Consider the following 15,131-nt stretch of genomic DNA (forward strand, 5'->3'; position numbering starts at 1 on the left):
CACTTCTGAGCCCGAGCTGGAGATGCTCACCTCGGAGGCAAGGAGTGAGTCAGCAGAATGAGGAGCACAGGAAGGCAACACCAGCAGTTTAGTTTCCTTGTTCCTAGTTGCCTTTTACTCTCACGTTTCTGGTGAGTTGCCTTTTCAGAAAACAAACGAAACTTCGCGATTAGCCCCAGGGCTGCATGCATGACAGAGGCACCGGGAGTTCTTGGGAAGGGAGCCTGTCTGTATTTTCAGTGCCACCAGGTCATTCTCCTTTCACTAGCTCTTTTGGGGCATCTGTCTGATGGGAGGAGCTGTAGAGAATTTGAGCTCTCCTAGCTTTGGACAAAGGGAATCCCTCTTTTGTGACAACACAGGGCCTGCCAGCCATCTTGAAACCAGCTTGGGAGTTGCTCCTTCAAGCCAATGATGTGAATGCCCCAATTCTCCCTTCGATACTCCTGAACTGGTCATCATGGCCCTTAAGCCTGAGAACTAAAAAAAAAGTCCTAAGCCCCTCAGCCGTATGAACAGATCTCCTCTTGGCCAACAGGACCCTAGAGAAAACTTAAAAACTAAGTTCCCAGCCAGGACGGGATGGGAGGTCAGACATGCCTCCTTATACGCCCTCCCTTTTGCAGTTTAGACGCTGACCAGCACTAATGTTAAAATAGAGACCATGGCCGGGCGCAGTGGCTGACGCCTGTAATCCCAGCACTTTGGGAGGCCAAGGCAGGTGGATCATGAGGTCAGGAGATTGAGACCATCCTGGCTAACACAGTGAAACCCTGTCTCTACTAAAAAATACAAAAAAATTAGCCGGGCATGGTGGTGGGTGCCTATAGTCCCAGCTACTCGGGAGGCTGAGGCAGGAGAATGGTGTGAACCCGGGAGGCAGAGTTTGCAGTGAGCTGAGATCGCACCACTGCCCTCTAGCCCAGGCGACAGAGCAATACTCCGTCTCAAAAAAAAAAAAAAAAAAGAGAGAGACCATAAGACTAATAGAACAGATCAATTGTGGTAATAAAATACCAAGTTATAGGCCAGGTGCAGTGGCTTACATCTGTAAGCCCAGCACTTTGGGAGGCTGAGGTGGGTGGATCACCTGAGGTTAGGAGTTTGAGACCAGCCTGGCCAACATGGTGAAACCCCAACTCTGCTAAAAATACAAAACTAGCTGGGCATGGTGGCACACACCTGTAATTCCAGGTATTCGGAAGGCTGAGGTGGGGGAATTGCTTGAACCTGGGAGGCAGAGGTTGCTGTGAGTCAAGATTGTGCCATTGCACTCTAGCCTGGGTGACAGAGCGAGACTCCATCTCAAAAAAAAAAAAAAAAAAAAAAAAAACCACGTTATAAACAGGACCTGAGGCCACGCCAGGCAAGGTTAAGTCATGAACCCCTACATTTAAAGAATAAACTATATCCCAACTGCCACAAGGGTTTTCTTCTTCTCTAGTAATCAAGCATTGGCCTTGGGATAAGTAATATTGAAACAACTGTAGCTTGTCCACTGCCAGATGCTAATGAACTGACCTGTTCCACAAGCCAAAACTACAGCTTTCACTGGACAAGAGGCTGATTTCAGTAACTTTCTCCTGATAAGTGCCCACTCACCATGGACTGGTTCTGGCATTTACAGAGCCTGTGCACTTGAGTGACATCATGTCTCTGCTTCACCTTTTGACATATAGGGCTTAACTACATTGCAATTAAATGGTAAGTCTCCACCCCAAAATGAACATGGGACTCATGTAAAATGCATGTTTGTTCAGTATGCATGCATCAGGACCCCCTTCACGAATATTTATAGTTCCTCCTATTACCTGTTGAATATATATACTTAGCCAAATTTACCCTTCAGCATAAATTTCTGTTCCAACTTCTCCTCCCTTGAAGTGCCTGCTAACAGTCTCTGCCGAAGGCTACTTTCCAGCTTGTCAGGTTGGCCACCCTGCAGGCTGTAAACCTGTACCAGAAATAAAGCCTCTTCTCCAAACTTAGAGATCTCATGATTTTAAAGCTGACAAGACCACATTTCCTGAATGGCCCCGGAATGAGTGACGTGGGCTTGCTGATGATGCCATTTGGGTGTCTTGGAGAAAGATTGATATACCATATAGTGGTTTTTTTCCCCAATTGAGACTCGGTGAACAAACTGTGTCAGAATCACAACTCACTTAGGGATTTTGCTTTATGATGCAAAAGCTGGGATGCATAGACAATAACGAGATGGGTGAAGTGCGAAATAAGAGCAGTGGAGGCTGAGGAAAGGAGAGGTTTTCATTAAGGCAACTTTAGGGCATAGGTCTGCCCTCGTCTTAAGCTTTGTGCAGGAGTAGGTGAAGTTGAAATGGCTCTAGCTATTCAGCTTATTTTCTTTGCCCTTAATTTTTACTGAAACTCTTCCTTTTTTGTGACACAGGGGCTCACTCTGTCGCCAAGGTTGGAGTGTAGTGGTGCAATTACAGCTCACTGTAGCCTTGACATCCCAGGCTCAAGCAATCCTCCCACATCGGGAGTAGCTGAGACTACAGGCATGTGCCACCATAGCCAGCTGTTTTTTTTTTAATTTTTAGTAGAGATGGGGTTTCATCATGTTTCCCAGCCTGATCTTGAATCCCTGGGCTCAAGTGATCCTTCCACCTTGGCCTCCCAAAATGCTGGGATTGCAGACATGAGCTACTGCTCTGGGCCTAATGTAAATTCTTTCCCCTGGCTATTCACTGTTGAGACCTCAGTGGGTTATGAATACTATTATATGCCTATCACCAAGGATGCAAAAATGAGTAAGACACATGGTCTTACTGGGCCTAATAGCATGTGCCAGTAATTGCAGCCGCTTGGGAGGCTGAAGCAGGAGGATTGCTTGAGCTCAGGAGTTCAAGACCAGCCTGTGCAACATAGTGAGACCCCATCTCAAAACATGAAGACACATGGTCCCTGCCCTTGAAATTTTGTCTAATGTGAGAGACAAACATGTAAACTAATAATTAGATGCTCAACCCTTGGCTGAATAGCCAGAGATTACCTTTTAAATTCAAGTTGGTTGTTCTTAGAATAAGCTAATTCTTATTCAGATCACTCCCAAATATTTTGTGGATGAGAACTGGTTAAAAGACTTCGCTTAAACACTTACCATACTCTTATCCCACACTTGCCTGTGTAAAAGCTCAAAATTTCCCCTCTGAACACCCATGCTAACACCCCCATCTTGCTCTTTGTTCTTTTACGTAGGCCCTTACCAGTCAAACGGTTTTGGTTCCCACCTCAAGATCATGGTATATCTCAGTAGATGATACAAAACTATTTGCTTCAGCTCATATTATTGGCCTATACCTATGATCACAGCTTCCCAGTGCATCCCAGGTTCCTCTTCCTCAATCTTCTACATTCCATTCTGTTTTGGTCTGGTCTACACTATTCTTTTTTTAAGACAGGGTCTCACTTTGTCACCCAGGCTGAGTGCAGCTCACTGTAGCCTCCTGGGCTTAAGCAATCCTTTTCTCAGCCATCCGAGTAGCTGGAACTACAGGCATGCACCACACCCAGCTAATTAATTTTTTTTTTTAATTTAAAAATGTAGTTTTAACAAGGAAACTACAGGTGCAGTGGCTTACGCCTGTAATCCCAGCACTTTGGGAGGCCGAGGCAGGTGGATCATTTGAGGTTGGGAGTTTGAGACCAGCCTGACCAACATGGAGAAATCCTGTCTCTACTAAAAATACAAAATTAGCTGGGCTTGGTGGTGCATACCTGTAATCCCAACTACTCAGGAAGGCTGAGGCAGGACAATTGCTTGAACCTGGGAGGCAGAGGTTGCAGTGAGCTGAGATTGTGCCATTGCACTCCAGCCTGGGTAACAAGAGCAAAACTCAAAAAAATAAATAAATAAAAAATCCTCCCAACTCAGCCTCCCAAAGTGTTGGGATTACAGGCATGAGCCACTGTGCCTGGCCAGCACTATTCCTACTTTTTTTTTCAGATGGGGGTCTCACTATGTTGCCCAAACTGGTCTTGAACACCTGAGCTCAAGCAATCCTCTTGCTTTAACCTTCCAAGTAACCAGGATTACAGGCACATGGCTATCACACCAGTGAGACCATGTGTCTTCCTCACTTTTGCATCTTTAATGATAGGCACATAATAGTATTCATAACCCACTGATCTCTCAACAGTTAGTGGCCAGGGGAAAGAGTTTACTACAATACAGGCCAAGGGCAAGGAAAAGAAGTGCACCTCGAATACTCTTCTTCTTTTTTTTTTTTTTTTTTTTGAGATGGAGTTTTACTCTTGCTACCCAGGCTGGACAGGCTGGAGTGCAATGGCATTATCTTGGTTCACTGCAACCTTCGCCTCCTGGGTTCAAGCGATTCTCCTGCCTCAGCCTCCCAAGTAGCTGGGATCACAGGCAGGTGCCACCACGCCCAGCTAATTTTGTATTTTTAGTAGTGACAGGGTTTCTCCATGTTGGTCAGGCTGGAGTGCAGTGGAGAACTCCTGACCTCAGGTGATCCGCCTTTTTCAGCCTCCCAAAGTGCTGGGATTACAGGCGTGAGCTACTGCACCCGGCCATTGAATACTCTTCTATTCAGAGGTGCAAAGCCATCAGCCAATTCTAGACCCCTTGAGCTGCCTGAAATTTAACCAGAAGCTGATTTTGCTACTGTCCTCTTGCTTGTTTGCTCTTAGAAGAGCAGCCATAACTTCCCATAACTCAGACAAGTCAAGGAGTTGAAATGTGAGGCAAGAAAACCAAGCTGCACAGAGACAATGGGTAGAGCTGCCAGGTTATGAACTAGGCCAACATGTGACCTTCCCAGCAAAGCTCAAGATTCTGGTTCCCATTCCTGATAGGGCCCCAGAGGTCAGAGGCCAGACCCCAATCATTATGCAGCAATTCCAGAAGGAGAAACGGTTTGGGGGCCTGAACAGCCAAATGTGCCAGTGGGAGGGTAAAGGAAGCACCTCCGCCTTATTCTCTTATAACAAGCGCCTTTTGGTTGGAAGTCATAGCTTTTCTTTTTTTTAAGTGGTAACTGGTAGAATTTTTATATTTACTTTTAGATTATCTAGTTAAAGAAAAAGTCAACTCATATGGTCAGGGTAGGAGAGAAGACACATATTATGGTTTTAAAAATCCAACTGTCTTTTCTTAGAGTTGGATAAAAGGCAGGAAGGGAGGCCAGAGGTTTTGCAGGGAAATCCCTTAAATATGCCTCTTTTCTTTTCTTTGCTTCATCAGCAAACATTTATTAGGATATGCATATTACAATATGCAAGAATAGGTCTTTCTGCCTGAAATATCCTTCCTTCTCCTCCTTTCCTTTACAGCTTGGGCCTAATCAACAACCATTTATTCTTTAGACCTCAGTTCCCTGAGACTTTTCTCCCTTGAATAATGATAAGGCTTAAAATGCAAGCTGCCCCCAAATCCTCAAGTATGTGGAGGTATTATTAATAATTTGTAGATTTTTCGCTGAAGGCACTTTTGATGTGGAAGGGAAGAAGGGTAGAGAACAGGGGCTTGAAGTGAGCGGGAGGAGGGGCTATAAGGTGGTCCCATGCAGGGTAGCAGGGAGGTTTAGGAAGGAGAGGCTGGGGATCTTACATATTGATTTGTCCAACTTCTCAAGTTCTGAGGAAGCTTGAAATTTGAATCAGAATTTTTATCCTGGACATTCAGAACCTGATGTGATTTTATTCCAGGTGAAGGAGAGATTAAAGTAGTCAGCATGGGTTAGTACCAGACACAATTGAGGCTGAGAAGAGGATGTGCAAGCCCTTGACATCCTGGGGAGAATGGAGTGCTCACCACCTTGGGAAACAGTTTCCAACATCACAGTGGGCCAAGAATGTGGGCTTTAAAGTTGGACAGCCTGGGTGCACACCTTGGTATTTCCATTTATTAGTTGTAAGACTCTGGGCAATTTACTTGATCCCTCTGAGTCTCAAATCTCTCATCAGTAAAATAGAGGTTAGAATAATAAGTACCTCATAAAGTGACATTTACAAACCCAATAAGGATAGCAAAAAGCAGTTCTGGCACACAGTAGTCAACAGTTGTTTTCTATTATAGGATTGGATTATTCTGTAGGGAGGAAAATGGGGAAAGAAATGGTAGGGTTGGGGGGATGGATTATAAGGGATGGATTGGGGTTGTGCAAAGAAGGACTTAAGAGTTTAGTCGGAGGTGGGTAGTTGGAGGCAAAGGTGATGTGTGGAGTCCTTACCTTGGTCCTCAAGATTTTTGGAATGGTGACATGCCAAAATCTTAGCGACACTTAAGAGTACTGTGGTTTATTTATAAACAATATGTGGCTAGATAAAGGAATGGTCAGAAGGAGTATCTGGATACAGGGCTGGGGATTAGCTGACTCTGCAGGCTGTCTGCCTGTGCTCAGGAGTCAGGCCACTCTATCCCCTCCTGCTTAGTGTGGTCCACAGACCAGCTGCATAGCACCACCTGGGATCTTGTTAGGCAGAGCCTTGGGCTCTGCTCCAGTCCTGATGAATCAGAATCTGCATTATAACAAGATTCCCGGGTGATTCATGCATATATTTAAACTTCGGGGAGATGTGTGAGCTGCTGAGATTTAAAAACTCTTTACACCAGGACAGAATGCCATCAGGTGATGCTAAGAACCTGATTACATTCTAATTTTAAACTAACTTTATACTTTAGTGGGCTCATTCTTGAATAAAATCTTTGTATATGGACCAATGCCAGGAGGAAACCATATTACCAATGTGCCTTTGACATATTTAACCTTCTTGACCCTGACTCACGTGGGTACGGGCACATGCATACATGCATGTGTGTACACACACACTATAACATCAGCACTATTCAGCATGAGTTTTGATTACCAGACATAATTCCTGTATTAGTGATTCACTAGACATTCCCTAATGCATAACTTCTATTAATAGTCTTTTAAAAAATTCCCCTATTGCCACCTGCCAGGGGATGCAGGAAATCAATTCAAACAACCTTCAGCAGTCCTGAAGGGAAATTTTTAGGTCTCTTTGCAGAGAATCCAATCCCAGAAGGACTGAAAGCTAGGTTAAAGAGTCTATTGCTGTGTCCAGCGTGGTTCCTTGAATACATCATTGCTGTGTGCCTCAGTTTCTCTTCTGCAAATGAGCCACATGATTGACAAAGAGGGGTTCAGCTTATTGAACAGACTCCCTTTCCTCTTCTGTTTTACCCTTCCTTTTTCTGGGTCCTAAAGAGACCCCAGGTTATTTTAACTAGATGCCGGTGTCAACATGGGATAGTGTAGATTTAGACTCAGGCTAAGACAGTGAGGCTTAGAGGCTCAAAAAGTAGTTTGGTTGCAGGGAGTGAAAGGGGAATAGAAGAAGCTAAAGGATTTAGCCCTTCTGCAAGCTCAATGCCAGCTCAGATGATACTTGAGAGCCCTAAATTATCTCATGCTCAAAGGTTTACAGTTCAGTCCACTGTAGGTGCAGTATTAGTACCTTGCTTACACTGAATTACATGCCAAATGGGCCACCGGCATGCCTTTTTAATTTCTTCATTTCCTTATCATAGATGTTTCCGTAAAACGCTAGTCTACTAAGAACCCGTAACCATGCCTGATAGATACCCCATTCCCATTGTTCTTACCTCCATCCCTTCATCTTTTCTCAAGCCCCTCTACATGGACCAGGAAGGACCAATTCCGCATGGAGTTACCTAGGATATCCTACCATGTATTTATGGAATATTAGGACTGCAAAAGACTTTACAGTTCAGTAACTGCCAAATATCAGTTTATGAACCAGTACTGGAATTCTAGCTTCTAAAAAAAATAGTTTCCTAGACCCCATCATGTGTATTTTTTAAAATGCTGGCTGGCTGATTCTGACACTCTGACGGATTTCTGACTCATCTTTGCCCATTTATAGGTGAGTATAATGCCTGCCACAAGCTCAAGTCCCACAGCCAGGCATGGCAGATCCAGGTTCACACTTCCTCAGGCATGGGTCAGGTGCTTACCTGCATTTCTAAGCCCACGTGTGTGTCAAAGAAGCAGAAGCCCTATAATGCTGAATCAAAAATAACCAAAAAGTAAAAATGTAAGGAACATTTCGATAAAGTCACCTTGACTACCAGAATTCTCTGAAAGAAGGGAAGACTGATGTGTTTCAGATGTCCCTCCCTGACCCCTACCCCCAGCCTGCACTTTGCCTGTCCCCAAAGCCTCACTGCTCTGTGGTTGGGAGAATGAGGGAATGGACTATGTCTCTCCATGATTGCACAGTTTCAGTTACTTCTAAATCTAGAAATATCATTTACCTTATAGGCTGCCAGACTCCACTTAGGACTTATCAAAACAGACAAAGCAAAGCAAAACAAAACATAAAACCAGACCAAACAAGAGCTTTCACTCAAGACTCCTCAGATGACCTTGGAAAGCTTCGCGGCCTTCTCTTGCGGATGACTGACCCAGCTCTCGGTTCTTCACTTTGGGAGCTCTTTTCTTCCCTCCACATTGGTAATCACTTCTATGCAGGTGACTCTCAGACCTTCCTCTGAGTCATTCCCCTTCCCCAGCACACATCCCACCAGGATGTCCTGTCATCACCTCCCTCTTCACTGCATCCTAACAGAACGCAACCCTCTCCATCCACATGTGTTATCTCCAGGTGCCCCCATTTGGCTGGCACTTTCACAATGCTTCTCATTTTCTAAGCTTGAAAATTGAAGGGATGTTTCTAGTTAAGTACCCTGGACTCCATCACTGGTCTTGTCTTACGTTGGATAAAGGACAGAAGGAATTATTAAGTCTGTAGGTGGCATAAAGTTAGGGAAATTGGCAGATATGGTTGGCAGAATCAAGACCAAAATGTTCACAAGAAGCTATGAGGAAATATGGAAAGCAATATGATTATATTTAATAGGAATGAAATTGTATTGCATTAAGATAAAAAAGTTACAATACTGTATTTTCCCACTTATGTGAATGTCAGAAACAATTTTTGTCTTTGTAAAATGAATCTATAGGGCTAGAAATCAGAATAGCGGTTGCCTCTAGGAGTTTGAAGAGGAGATTGACTAGAAAGGGGCATGAGAGAAGTTTCTAGGGTGATGATGATGTCCTATATTGTGATTGGTGTATTGTTGCAGGAGCGTACTCACTTACTAACTAATACTTGAGATCTGTGCATTTTGTGGCACATAATTATAACTCAATAATACAATATATGAAATTTCTTTGGAGTAATTTATTATTGCTTTATATTGTATTATTCTTTAAAAAGTAATGGTACAAGTAAGAGATGGGGCCACAAACATGCTACATTCCAACTGTGAAATGATTGGATAAAAAAACAAGGCATTTTGCAATCCAGAGGTAGGGAAATGATGATGGTTCCCTGTTTTCTGTGCTGGCCGTACAGTTCTGTGTGCCATATTTAAAGAGGGACACTAGGCCAGGTGCAGTGGCTCATGCCTCTAATCCCAGAATTTTGGGAGGCCCAAGCAGGGGGCCTGTTTGAGCCCAGGAGTTTGAGATCAGCCTGGGCAATACACTGAGACTACCATCTCTACAAAATAATAATAATTATTATTATTATCTGGGTGTGGTGGCATATGCCTGTGGTCCCAGCTACTCAGGAAGCTGAGGTGGGGGAATCCTTTGAGCCCAGGAGTTTGAGGCTGCAATGAGCCATAATTATGCCACTGCACTCCAGCCTGGGCAACCTCGTCACAAAAAAAAAGAAAGTGAGGGACACTAATAGACTGGAAAACAAAGTTCAGAGCTGAAAAACCTGTTAGCAGAGGAGCTGAAGGAACTGAGAACATATAGGCTGGAAACTAGAAGATTATAAAGACAGCTCGGGTGACTGACTGTCCTTAAATATTTGGAACAATGTTATGTTGAGGAGAAGACTGTCTTTCCCTGGGCAGGACCAAGGAGACTGTGGATAAAAGCTACTGAAAGACAGACTAGCCTGACATAGGAAGGTCCATTCTAAATGGCAGAATGAACTAAATATGGAATGTGCTGTCTTTGACACAGGGCTCCCTGGAAGTGTTCAGGCTGTGGCTAGAGAGCCAACTGTTGAGGACATCATAAGGTTCTAATGTGAAGATCTATGGTTTCCCGAGAATCTGCTATGTGCCAGGCACTCTGCTAAAAGCCAGAGACAATCAACACTATAAGACATGGCAAAATAAATAAACAAAGAAATAAAACAAAAGCCAGAGACAAAATGAATGATATGATTATTATTCCCCAATAATTACCGAATACCAAATAATGCTTACTTTGTACCAGACACCATCCAAAGCAGTTTACATACATTATGACATTCCATTCTCAAAATAGTTACAAGGGAATGGTACTATTACATCTCTATTTTCATAAATGAGACACACCACTCATACATGTTGAAGTCTGAAGTTGAACCGGCCAAAGGGTGTGTGCACCAGCACGGAGCCAAAAGTGGAGGCTCATGTCACAGACCATGGAGCCCTCTACCCCGCTAGGGCTGTCTCTCATGCAGACTACAGTCTTGACTCTGTCTTCGTTCAGTGGCAGCAGCTACAGAAGGGTCTGGGGGTGGGTGCACTGGACATTCCTTGAAGGAGCTGTATTAAAAGAACCAGTCAGCCCCACCAATCTGGTAACTATTTGGTCTTCCTAGGATCTTCCTGAAGGCTGTAGCACTTTGGTGTCCCATATGGTAGCCACTAGCCACATGTGATTGTTGAGCAATTGCAATGTGACTAATCCAAATGGAGATGTGCTGGAAGCAGAAATTACACATTGGGTTATGAAAAAATGTAAAATGTATCATATGTAGTTTTTATATTAAGGATATGCTAAAATAGTCATATTCTAGGTATATTGGGTTGAATAAAACATACTATTTAAATAGTTTTATTGAGATATAATGCACCATTTAAGACGTACACTCCCTTATACTTTTAGCCTATTTACAGAGTTATGCATCCATCACCACAATCAAGTTTAGAACATCTTCGTTACAAGAAGAAACCCCGCACCCTTAGCTACCACTTCCCGATCCTCTCATCTCCCTGACCCCTTCTGCTAGGCAACCACTAATCTGCTTTCTGACTCCATGGATTTGTCTACCCTGGAGATTTCATGTGAATGGAATCACAAAATATGTGATACGTTGTGCCTGGTTTCTTTCACTTAGCATAATGTTTTCAAGGTTCATCCATGTTGTAGCATGTATCAGTACTTCATTCCTTTTCATTATGTATAATATTCTGTTGTGTGGATATATATCACGTTTTATTTATTCATTCATTATCAATGTTGATGGGTATTTTTTTCCCACCCTTTAACTTTTATGAATAATGTTGCTATAAACATTACTGTATAGGTTTTTGGGTGAACACATGTATTCAGTTCTTTTGGGTATAGACTCAGGAGTGGAATTGCTGAGTCACAGGGTCACTATGATTAACCATTTGAGGAACTGCCAGACTCTTCCACAGCAGCTGCATCATGTTGTGTTACCACCAGCAGTGAATGAGAGTTTCAGTTTCTCTACATCCTCACCAGTACTTGTTACCTTATTCATGATAGCTATCCTAATGGGTGTGAAGTGGTCCTGCATTGTGGTTTTGATTTGCATTTCTCTAATGGCTAATGATGTTGATGATCTGTTATTGTGTTTATTAGCCATTTGCATATCTTCTTTGGAGAAATGTCCTTCAGATCCTTTGCCCATTTAAAAATTGGATTATCTTTTTATTATTGAGTTGTAATAGTCCTTCATATATTCTAGACACAAGTTCCTTATCAGATATAGGATTACACACATTTTCTCTCATTCCGTGGGTGGCCATTTCATGATGGTGTCCTTTGAAGCACAAATATTTTTAATTTTAATAGATAGAAGGTCTAGTTTATCTACTTGTTCTTTTGTGGTTTGTGCTTTTAGTGTCATATCTAAGAAACCATCAATCCAAGGTCATCAAGGTTTATACCTATGCTTTCATCTAAAAATTCTATAATTTTAGCTTTTACATTTAGGTCTTTGATCCATTTTGAGTAAATTTTTATAGAGAGAGGTATGGCCCTAACTTCATTCTTTGGCCTGCAGCTACTCAGTTGTCCCAGCACCGTTTGTTGAAAATACTCTTTTTTCTCCATTGAACTATCTTGGTACCCCTGTAGAAAATCAATTTACCATAAATACGAGGGTTTATTTCTGGGTTCTCATTTCTATTCCATTGATCTATTTGTCATCTGTCTTTGTGCCAGTGCCACATTATCTGGATTACTGTAACTTTGTCGTAAGTTTTGAAATCAGGGAGAGAGGGTCCTCCTACTTTGTTCTTTTTCCATATTATTTGGGCTATTCTGAGTCTCTTGAATTTCCATATGAAGTTTAGGATCAGTTTATCATTTTCTGCAATTAAATCAGTTGGAATTTTATACAGACTATGTTGAATCTGTAGATCAGTTGAGGAGTATTGCTATCTTAACAATATTAAATCTTTCAATTCATAAACATGGGATATCTTTCCATTTAATTTAGGTTCCTTTAATTTCATCCAACAATCTTTCGTAGTCTTCAGAGTAATAGTTTTGAACTTCTTTTGCTATTATTTCTGAGATTTTTTTTGTTTGGTTGGGTTTTGAGAGACAGAGTCTTGCTCTGTCGCCCAGGCTAGAGTGCAGTGGCGCTATCTCAGCTCACAGCAACCTTCACCTCCTGGTTTCAGGTGATTCTCCTGCCTCAGCTTCCCAACTGTCTGGGACTACAGGAATGTGCCACCATGCCCAGATAATTTTTGTATTTTTTAGTAGAGATGGGGTTTCATTATATGTTGGTCAGGCTGGTCTTGAACTCCTGACCTCAGGTGATCCACCCACCTCAGCCTCCCAAAGTGCTGGTATTACAGGCGTGAGCCACCACACCTGGCCTATTCCTGAGTATTTTATCCTTTTTAAAATTTTATTTTAAAGAGACAGGGTCTCGCTCTATTGCCCAGGCCAGAGTACAGTGGTGTGATCATAGCTCACCACAGCCTTGAACTCCTAGGCTCAAGGGATGTTCCTGCCTCAGCCTCCCAAGTAGCTAGGGCTACAGGAATGCACCACCATGCCTGGCTTATTCCTGAATATTTTATTCTTTTGGGTTGTTTCCATAGTTTTATTTTCATGTAGAATGTATTACTGAAAGAAATTTTCTGGCCAAGTGCAGTGGCTCACACCTGTAATCCCAATACTTTGGGAGGCCAAGGCGGGCGGATCACGAGGTCAGGAGATTGAGACCATCCTGGCTAACACGGTGAATCCCATCTTTACTACAAATACAAAAAATTAGCAGGGCGTGGTGGCGGGCACCTGTAGTCCCAGCTACTCGGGAGGCTGAGGCAGGAAAATGGCGTGAACCCGGAATGAGGAGCTTGCAGTGAGCCGAGATTGCACCACTGCACTCCAGCCTGGGCGACAGAGCGAGACTCCGTCTCAAAAAAAAAAAAAAAAGAAAGAAATGTTCTGTATTTCTTTAAAGTAACTGTTAGAAAAATTAAAATTATATAAGTGGTTCACATTACATTTCTAATGGGCAGCACTGCTCTAGAATAAAAAGGCTGTGAGATTAGAGAAAACAAAGGAACATAAAATAATGGGATATATTCAAGGTACTCATAACATTATGCCCCTGGAGCTACATGTGTGAGCTAAACTTGGTCTAGAATTTTCCCTGTTATAGAAATCACAAATCTTGAAGGGTTCTGACTGCACTTAGAGAAAACACGCCTAGCTGCTTGTTCCTACTCTACCTGGAGGGGCTTTAATCAGATATAACCTCCAGGGTCTTCTGTGATTTCTCTGACGTTTGGGCTTCCAAAGGTAGTAAAAGTGACATTGCTTGAGCCCAGGCATGAAAAAACAGAAAAAAAAGCAAGAAGACAGTTCACGTGATGTTTCTCTCAAATCTTTTCACATTATATCCAGGAAAAGGAGTACTAGAGTATTGCCGTAGGCACCAGTCTGAAGTTTACTCATCTCTTATCGCTCCTGCCCCACCCAGTTGGCTCGCCTCAAGAAATTCTTCCTGGATCTTCTGGAGTTGGTATAGATTCTCTCTTCTATGTGTTCCCATGATTTTTGTTTTGTTTTTTGAGACAGGGTCTTGCTCTGTTGCTTAGGCTGGAGTGTAGTGGTGCGATCTTGGCTCACTGCAACCTCTGCCTCCTGGGCTCACGTGATCCTCCTACCTCAGCCTCCCGGGTAGCTGGGACTACAGGCATGCACCATCATGCCTGGCTAATTTTTTTATAACGACAGGGTTTTGCCACATTGCCCAGGCTGGTCTTGAACTCCTGGGCTCAAGCGGTCCGTCTGCCTCGTCCTTCTAAAGTGTTGAGATTACAGGCGTGAGCCATGGCACTGAGCCTCCACGATGTTTTCTAGAACATTTCCTGCACAGAACTGACACTGCGCATTTACTTTTTTTTTCTTCCTTATACACTGTAAGGCCCTCAAGCAGAGACAACACCTTGTTACCAATGAACCACCTAATGAAGTGATTGGAATAAGTACTGAGTGTGGGAGTGAAAAAATGAGTACTATGCTCCTTCTTCCTTTAGAAGAGAACAATTTTACAGCATATATATATATATATATATATATATATACACACACACACACACACACATACATATATATGTGTATATATATTTTGGAAGTGTACTTTGGTTCAGTGGAAAGAGTATTGTTTGTTGTCAGGAGACTGACCTGAGTTCCAGTTCAGATTTGCTACTTACTATCTGCGTGACCTTGAATAAAACTCTTAATCATTTCTGGACTTGATCTCTCATCTGAAAGAAAAGAGGGTTGAACTGCTGAGCTTCAAGCTTCTGTCCAGCCCTAATATTCTGTGAGATTGCAAAACAAGGCACGTCTAGGGGTCAAATGTAGGCTCCCTTTCAGACAGGCAACTCAACGGAGCAGCTGAGATGCCCAGCATTTCTCAGGGGCCTCCACCGCCTTCCCCTCCTCCATGTCTTAGCAAATATTAATAGTCAAGGACCTCGCTGAATGTGGTTTTTAATAGAATCCAATTTCAGTCCATTTAGAGTGGGACTTTTCATGCTGACTTGGTAATTTGAACTATGCCACGCCTGATGGACTGAATGCATT

This window comes from Rhinopithecus roxellana, chromosome 5 (assembly GCF_007565055.1).
Source record: "Rhinopithecus roxellana isolate Shanxi Qingling chromosome 5, ASM756505v1, whole genome shotgun sequence".
NCBI classification, from domain to species: domain Eukaryota; kingdom Metazoa; phylum Chordata; class Mammalia; order Primates; family Cercopithecidae; genus Rhinopithecus; species Rhinopithecus roxellana.